This window comes from Gymnogyps californianus, chromosome 8 (assembly GCF_018139145.2).
Source record: "Gymnogyps californianus isolate 813 chromosome 8, ASM1813914v2, whole genome shotgun sequence".
NCBI lineage: Eukaryota > Metazoa > Chordata > Aves > Accipitriformes > Cathartidae > Gymnogyps > Gymnogyps californianus.
This window is the reverse complement of record NC_059478.1, coordinates 18,621,435-18,628,773: the sequence shown is the minus strand read 5'-3', so window position 1 is coordinate 18,628,773 and position 7,339 is coordinate 18,621,435. Positions and strand designations below refer to the sequence as shown.

Sequence of the window (7,339 nt, the reverse complement as noted above, 5' to 3'; positions counted from 1 at the left end):
ATTTGCGTTTGCCCTGTCAGAAAGGGACTCTAATTGGATTTGGATCTACCCAGTTCCAGGTGTCTTCTGCCTCAGGTCTCCAGAGCTATTCATTTGTTTTGCTGGTGTGCCTCAGCTTGGCAAGGTGTCTTGATTGCCAAGTGAATGTGGATTCAGCTAGCTCTGACCAGCTCTGGCATTTGAAAAAATCCTTTTTCTTCCACTTGAATTTCTCTGCCAGCTGTCTGCGAGTCAGGATTTCCCAGCCAGCAGCTCTTGTTATTATCTGTTTTCACTTGCCTTGATGTTTACCAGATTGGACTGCTTTTATCTCTATTAACCCTACATCACTGCGGAGCCCCAGTGTTACACACCCTATGTGGCTTCGGCACTGGGTCAGAGCAAAAATAAAGAAATAGATAATAAATTCACCTTATTGAGGAAACAGTGAGGTCTAAAATGCTGGCCAAAAATAACACAAGTGTTGATGATCTCAGGGAAGAAAACAACTAAAAGGCCAAATGAAGGTTTTAAAAATCAAAGCTTAAAATAATTGACAGCTCATTAGACTAAATCTGAACTCTGCTAAAATTCTCCACCAGATGAAAACTCTGGTATGAAAATAGTGCTGAGCAGCTGAGAGCAGGACAAGCTGGCCTGATTTTCTCTGGTCTCAGAAGCTGAATTGCTGCTAAGAAGTGCTTTCATTTGTAACCTTAGATACATCTTACAGTCACTTAGACCAGAAGCTCTGATTAAAAATGCATCTAAAAATATAAAGGGGAGATTCTCAATCTTTAAAGGGCCATAAAGCTATTGTGAACAAGCACCTAAGGATCATTTCCCGACTCCTCCAGTTCCTAGAATCATGGGGATGAAGCAAAATCTGGAAGAAGATGAGCCAGTATTTTTTTAAAATTCCACTCTTGATCGAGTTCAATGTAGTTTCAAAAGTAATTTACATCCAGTTCTAGTTTAAAAAAAACACAGATCTGGTCACTTGTCAGGTCAGTGTTCAACAAAGACTTCAGGATATTGGTGCCCTTTCAGTTAAAGGAAGAAAAAAAGTTTCTAATGGATTTGGGGGCGAGGATCAGGTTCAGTTCGGCACCTTCCTCAGTGTGCTGTGCTCAGCCTCCGGAGCTGCAGTGGAGGGATCCGTCCCTGCGACCCAAACGGCTGCCACCCCTCCCCCAAGCTAAAGCTGCCTTTGACTTTCTGGTTCCCTCAAGGGCTCAAGATAGATGCAAGAACACTAACTTTTTCCCCAGATAATATTTTAATAATTAAAACACGTAGTTTGAACTTGTCGCTATTTTATTTACCTCACGTACCACATTTCATTTACCTGCACAGCGAGAACGAACCACTGGCTTTGCGACCAGACGTTTCGCTTTTATTGCCGCCGCTCAAACGAGCGCCCTGGGGCAGCGTTTGCTGCGCCCCGCAGACACCGCTCGGCGCCCCAGCACAATCCCCGCACGGGGGTCTGCTCAGGTCACGCTTAACAGCCCCCCCTGCCCCCGGCCCCGCCGCTGCGCCCCGAACCCCGCGGCCGAGCGCCGGCCCGGGCGGCGGCGGCCGCTGCGCGGCGGCCCGCAGGCACCTGAGCGCGGCGGCTGCGCGGGGGGCGAGCGGGCGGGGCCGGCCCGCCCCGGCGCGGCCCGGCCCGGCCCTCACATGCGCGGCGCCGCGGGAGCCATTGGCCGCCGCCGGGCCGCGGGCGGCGCTCTCGGCCGCGGGGCCGGCCCTCGCCGCCGCCGGCAGCAGCCGGTGCTGTCCGTGCGCCGAGCCATGCGGGTGCGCGCCGCATGCGGAGAGCGCGCTGCAGGGCGCTGCTAGGAGCCGAGCCCGCCCGGCCCGGCCTCCCCCTCCCCGCCCGCCGCCCGCATGGCAGCGCCGCGGGAGTGACCGCCCCGGAGGAGGTCTCCGTTCCCGCGGCACGCACGGCCCGGCCCGGCCCGGCCGGGCGGCTCTCGGGGTCCCCCCAGCCCGCGGGGCCGTCCCTGAGGTGAGGCGAGCGCGGGGCCGGCGGGCGGCTGTCGGGCAGGCGGCGGAGGGGCCGCGGGGGAGGGGGCGGCACCGGCACCCCCCGCCTCTCCCTCCTTGCGCCTTCCGTCGCGCTTGCCTTCCGTTTTTTCTTTTTTCTGCCTTCGGAACGGCCCGGGTTGGTGTGCTTGTATTGCTGCCAGCGCCGGTGTGCCTCGGGCGCACCTCGAGCCCCTGGCACAGCTGCTGGCGGGACCCCGAGGAGCGGCTGGGACTCGCCGCGGTGTTTTCGCCTGGGGGTGCACATCCACGCAGGACGTGCCCGCGTGTGCGGGGGGCGAGCGGCGCCCCGTGCGCCGCCGTACCGGGCGGCGGCGATAGCGGGGCCAGCCCCGGCTGCGGGTCTGGGAGTGCAACGTGCTAGTGGGAAATGCGGCTGAAAAAAGCGAGCCCCCTTCCGAGATTGGTGGTATTAAATCCATGTGGGGACCGCCGGCTGTGTGTCTTTTTGTACGGGGTCAACTGTTCTTGGTGTTGCACCACACGCAGATTAAAGGGGCCTAAACTGGTCAATAAAACACATCTTCAGGACAAAACCAGCCCTTGTCAGAGAATCATCTGTGGTTTTTTGAGGCGCGTCTCCTCCCTTCCCCCAGCTCCCCAGTACGTGGCAATACTGACTCCTGCTCCTTGAGGATCCCTGAGCCTGGCACAGCAGCTTCTCTGTCTTGCAACCTCCATTTCCCCCCCGTCCTCGTTACAAGTGCTGCCACTGCTGTTAAACAAACACGAATTCAGGCACAGAAAGCTTGTGACTTGCCCAGCATCCTTTAGGGAAGCTGGTCTGCAGTCAGTGGGGGGATGCAGGCTGTGCATTTACAGCACACCAGCAGCCCGTGGCAGTTTCTCCTCTGGACGCTCCCAGTGTGTAAGAGCCGTGAGGTGGGTTACTCAGACTTGAAAATGGAGGACGGTAGTGGTAACCAGCCTGTTGTTTGGTGGAGTAAGTCTCAGCAGTACTTCCTGTAATGGTGGTGCTGAAAGTGATGTTTTACTTGGCTTAGCTGCTGGTGCAGAGAGCAAAACATCTTCAGTACTAGCTTTGGGGTACCTACTACTCATAAGCATTATCAGTTACAGCTTTTTTTTTTTTTTTTTAATAGTGTAGAGAAGTATTTTGGTTTTTTCAGCATTATGTCTGTCAGCCATGATAGGAAAGGATCATCTTTTCTGCCTCTCAAACTGAAGGTGGGGAATGGCTATGCCCCCTTGCTTGGGAGAGAGGGCTTTAGGATGTGAGAAATTTGCAGGAACAGCACTGAGATTTTGATCCCACAGCTCTGAGCTATCAAAAAAGCACTCTCATCCCAGATGGGGTAGCTAAGTTCCTTTCTCTGTGTCTTCCCCCCGCCCCCCCTTTTTTTTTTCCCTCCCCTCTTGCTGGTGGCAGAGGAAACCCCCTTTCTTCAAACTTAGGGTAATGATTGGTAGTATAGAAGGTTAGTGTTATGTTATTTGCTCTTGATTACCATCTTAAATTAATTCACCAAGCCTTGCTCAGAGGCCAGGATCCTATTCATTCTTTGTGATTTACAAATCCCTTATAAACCTTTTATTGTTAGTTGAAATTGATTTATGAGGTCCTGACCTAGGAATATGCTACTGTGGCTATGTTTTCTGTGCTGTACACCGTTTTCTCCTATGTTTCTGAGCAAGCATTGCCTTTATAGTAAACTCATTTGGTGCTTTGCCTGTATCTTGTTTAGTGTGAAAAACACTTGTCTGTTATGTCTGCTGTATCTGTTTTCTTGCACATAATAGGGAAGGAATATTTAAATAGATACTGTTATTTGCAATCGAGATTACTTTGATAAAGATCCAAAGTTTACAAAGGCTACATGAGGTAACATGCGGAAGGGAGCAGCATTAAGCAGTAATTTATTTTGTAAGATGCAGATGTGCACAATAGATATCCGTACCAGTCCTGACATCCTTGGGGGGACGGTAATCTGTCCAGCGTGTTCAGACCTGGAGGAGGAATTCTAAAGCAGCAGCACTGGCAACAGAGAAGTCTGCGTGCTGCCATCACGGGGAGGTAATTATTAATAGGAACAGACCTGTATAATAACAATGCAAAGAGAGTGAAAGCACTTAGGTGCTTGCTGTGGAAAGATTAACTAGTGTACGTTGCACTAACACATAGCTGCACATGTGAAATATAGTTCTTGTATTCCAGTTCTTTCTTTCTTAGCCCTGTGTTCCTGTTGCCTCAGACAAGCCTCTTTCTCTTCTGTAGCAGTAGGTAGGTGGTGGTATGGAGATATCACAACTGTACATCCTGTATATGGACAGCTTTCTTGACTGTGTGCCTGGAGAGTAAGAAAAAAGCTAATGCTGTTGGTGATATGCTTGCAATAGGTCCTGGCAGTGACAGGAGGATAAGAAAATAAATGCTAGGGGATAAAAGGGTACATACATCCCTGTGGTCAAAAGCACTTGCGGCCATGTGTGTTGTGGCTTGGTGCAGTTTTATAAGAAGTGACTGTACTGAAATTTCCCGCCTTGAAGTTAGTTCTTTTAATTTCTCCAGGTCTTCCCGTTCCTTCTGTGTATTGAGGTCCCATTCAAAGTTTGTTGAAGCCAGTGGGAGTAAGTGGATTTTGAATCGGGTCCTGTACTACTGCCTGAATTTCTTTTCCCCGCTGTGTTCTCTGATGGCACCGGCTGCTGTGTCAGTTCCTCCTTTTGCTGCGTACCGGTGGGCTGGTTGGGATGTGTTGCAGGCAGAGTGCTGACTCGGCAGCTCAGCCCAGGGTCTCCCTTTGCTTTCTCGTGCACCTCTGAGAGCCAGAGGGGAGTTTTGATACAGGTACATGGACACTGTGATCACTGAGGATGAATTAGTGTCCTGAGGCATAAAGCATTTAATCAGTGTGGGGCTGGTTTACTGAGAAGTAGCTTGAGTCACAAATGATGTCATGGGGGAACCCAGTAAGCTAGTTTCTCAACTGGATGCAAACAAAACGGAGTTTCAGAGTTAGTGTTTTACCAAATAATGAACTCTGAAGGTTTTTAATTTCTTTTCAAAAAAGCAATCTTTATCTTCCAATTAATTCATAAAATTGCTGTAGATCCCTAAATATTCATAAAACACAATTAGCAGTATTTACGTTATACTCAAATGTTACTAGATAAAGTGGAAAGAACAAAACATGTTATTTCAGTTTCTGCTGTTTAAATTTCTCCATTTCTTGCTAGCATTGAAACTGGACTACACAGTTATCCTTCTGATTTTTTTTTTCCCCTTTCTTTCTGTTTTATTGTGTTTGTTTATTTGTTTTCTCTTGGTGGTGGGAAGATTATATCCTAGCAAAAAAAAAGAAGCTATTGATGTATTAAGAAAAATGGAAATAAGTTTCCTCAGAAACCTTATATTTAGATAAAGACTTGTCTGTGCTTTTGCATAACTGACATTTTAAACATTTTTTTATAACAAGCAGTCAAAAGTCTGTGGACTTCACCATGCAAAGACTTGTGCACATGACTAATTTTCGACGCATGTATAGTCTCATGAGCATGCATGCATGCATAAGGCTCTCTGGGGTCACGGTAAAGGTGCTTGATCTTGAAAGTGTTTATTCTTGGCTGTGATGTTGAGGTGCTGTGGGCCTACACTTGTAAGTATTTGCCAGACAAGGGCTGAAATATGGAGAAGGATGTTTGTGAAATATAGTTTTCTAGCAGCTACCAGCATTATATTTGTAAGAGCAATTGTAACTACTGTTTCAAAGCTATTCTGTACCTCTTACCTTGAGAACACTTTGAGCCACATTTTTTCAAAGTTTGACTTGCTTGTGTTGGGGATGGGTTTGGCTCAAGATCTTTTGGTCTCAGCAAATTGAGTGCAGTTTTCTTTTAACCATATAACAAAGAATAGGTACTGATTGCTTGCCAAACAATTTTTCCCCTCAGAGATTCCAAACAAAATTAGGAAAGAGCAAAGCCAGTATTTCTAGTGTTTAACTTCTTGAGAATCATCTTGGGGTTTGGCATGTTAAAAAGGAAAGTGCGTCACAAGTCAAGTTGGCACTTTCTAATACCGTCAGTAATACTCATTTCCACATCATTAATTTTAACTGACACTGCTTCAATCTTTCTCTCACCACAAATTTCTTTAATTGAAAGAATTGAAGCTCTTTTCACTTATTTCTATATTCTCTTCAGCTGTATTCTTAGAGTCTTGCAAGAGCAGGTTCCTATCCCCCTTCAGGAAATGGATAGGAAGAGAAGCTCAAAGACCTTCATGTAGCAGCTGCCAGAGTGTTCAGGGAGATATCCTTGGAAGGAGGAAGCTTGTTTTCTTGGAATCAAGCCAGCAAAATGCCGCTTTTGCTCAACACTTGGAGGCAAGCAGTAGTATGGGAAGAGAGTATGGCTGCACCAAGGACCTGTTTGTTGGCACTGTTTTAAAAGAAATACCTTCCCTTTTCTTCTTTCTCCTCTTCAAGTATAAGTCAGGATATGAAAACACGTTGTTCATGTAGTCTCAAAACTGTTGCTACCTATAGTTTTCCTTCTTTCCACTTGAGCTCTTTCCTCAGAGGTGAATTGTTCTAAGACTGAAGTAGTTGTGATAGTCAAGGCTTCAGAAACAATCGTGGTGTAAAATACAGCCACCCTTAGGGGAGGAGGAAAGTTATTTGTTGCTCAGATTTTTTTCTTTTCAGAGAGCCTTTTCTTGGTGAAGGTAACTCTGATGAAGAAGCAGAAAAAATAACGAGGCTAAAAGCATGTGGCAGCCAGCAGTGGGTGAGGATAGCAATCACCTTTATTCACCATGGTCCTGCATTTTGTATTGTGTGATCAATAGAAAAAGAAATGGACCAGTTCTTATGACCTGCCTTGCTCCTTGTTAGTGTTAAAAAAAAGAACCTTCTCTGTATATTGTCTTTTTGTTAAATGTTAGGCATCTCAGGTGTTCTGTCTTATGAAGGTCTCCTTTGAAGAACAGGAAAATGCAATGGAAGATTTCTCAGACCCAAGGGATGAGCATAACAGATAATTAAACGCTGTTGCTATCCTTTTCCTATCAAAATATCTCTTCAAACTGTTTGCTGTGCATTTAAATTTGAAAAAATTGCACAATTCTCAAACTGGAGTTTTAAAATCCCTTTCTATTCACTTACTCTGGATTTTTCTGTCTGAGTCATGTCTCCTGATGATTTCTCCTGTATGTCAAGCCCATGGGTGGGACTGCCTAAATACAGGTGTCTGTTGCTGTTTTAGATGTCTTGTCTGTGACACTCACATGGAGCTGGTAAATACGATGAGACCTACAGCAAACAGTGTCCTGGAGCATCTGCTAGAGACC

General features: G+C 47.1%; 1 protein-coding gene across 1 annotated transcript in view; it reads left to right on the top strand.

The window, feature by feature from the left end:
• The first annotated feature begins 1,937 nt into the window (after positions 1 to 1,937).
• The window catches only part of LRRC8D (leucine rich repeat containing 8 VRAC subunit D), a 53,590-nt gene continuing 48,188 nt past the window's right edge, over positions 1,938 to 7,339 (top strand). The window contains exon 1 of the mRNA XM_050901267.1: positions 1,938 to 1,990. The gene's annotated coding sequence lies outside the window, so the exon portion shown is untranslated. The remainder of the gene's footprint in view (positions 1,991 to 7,339) is intronic.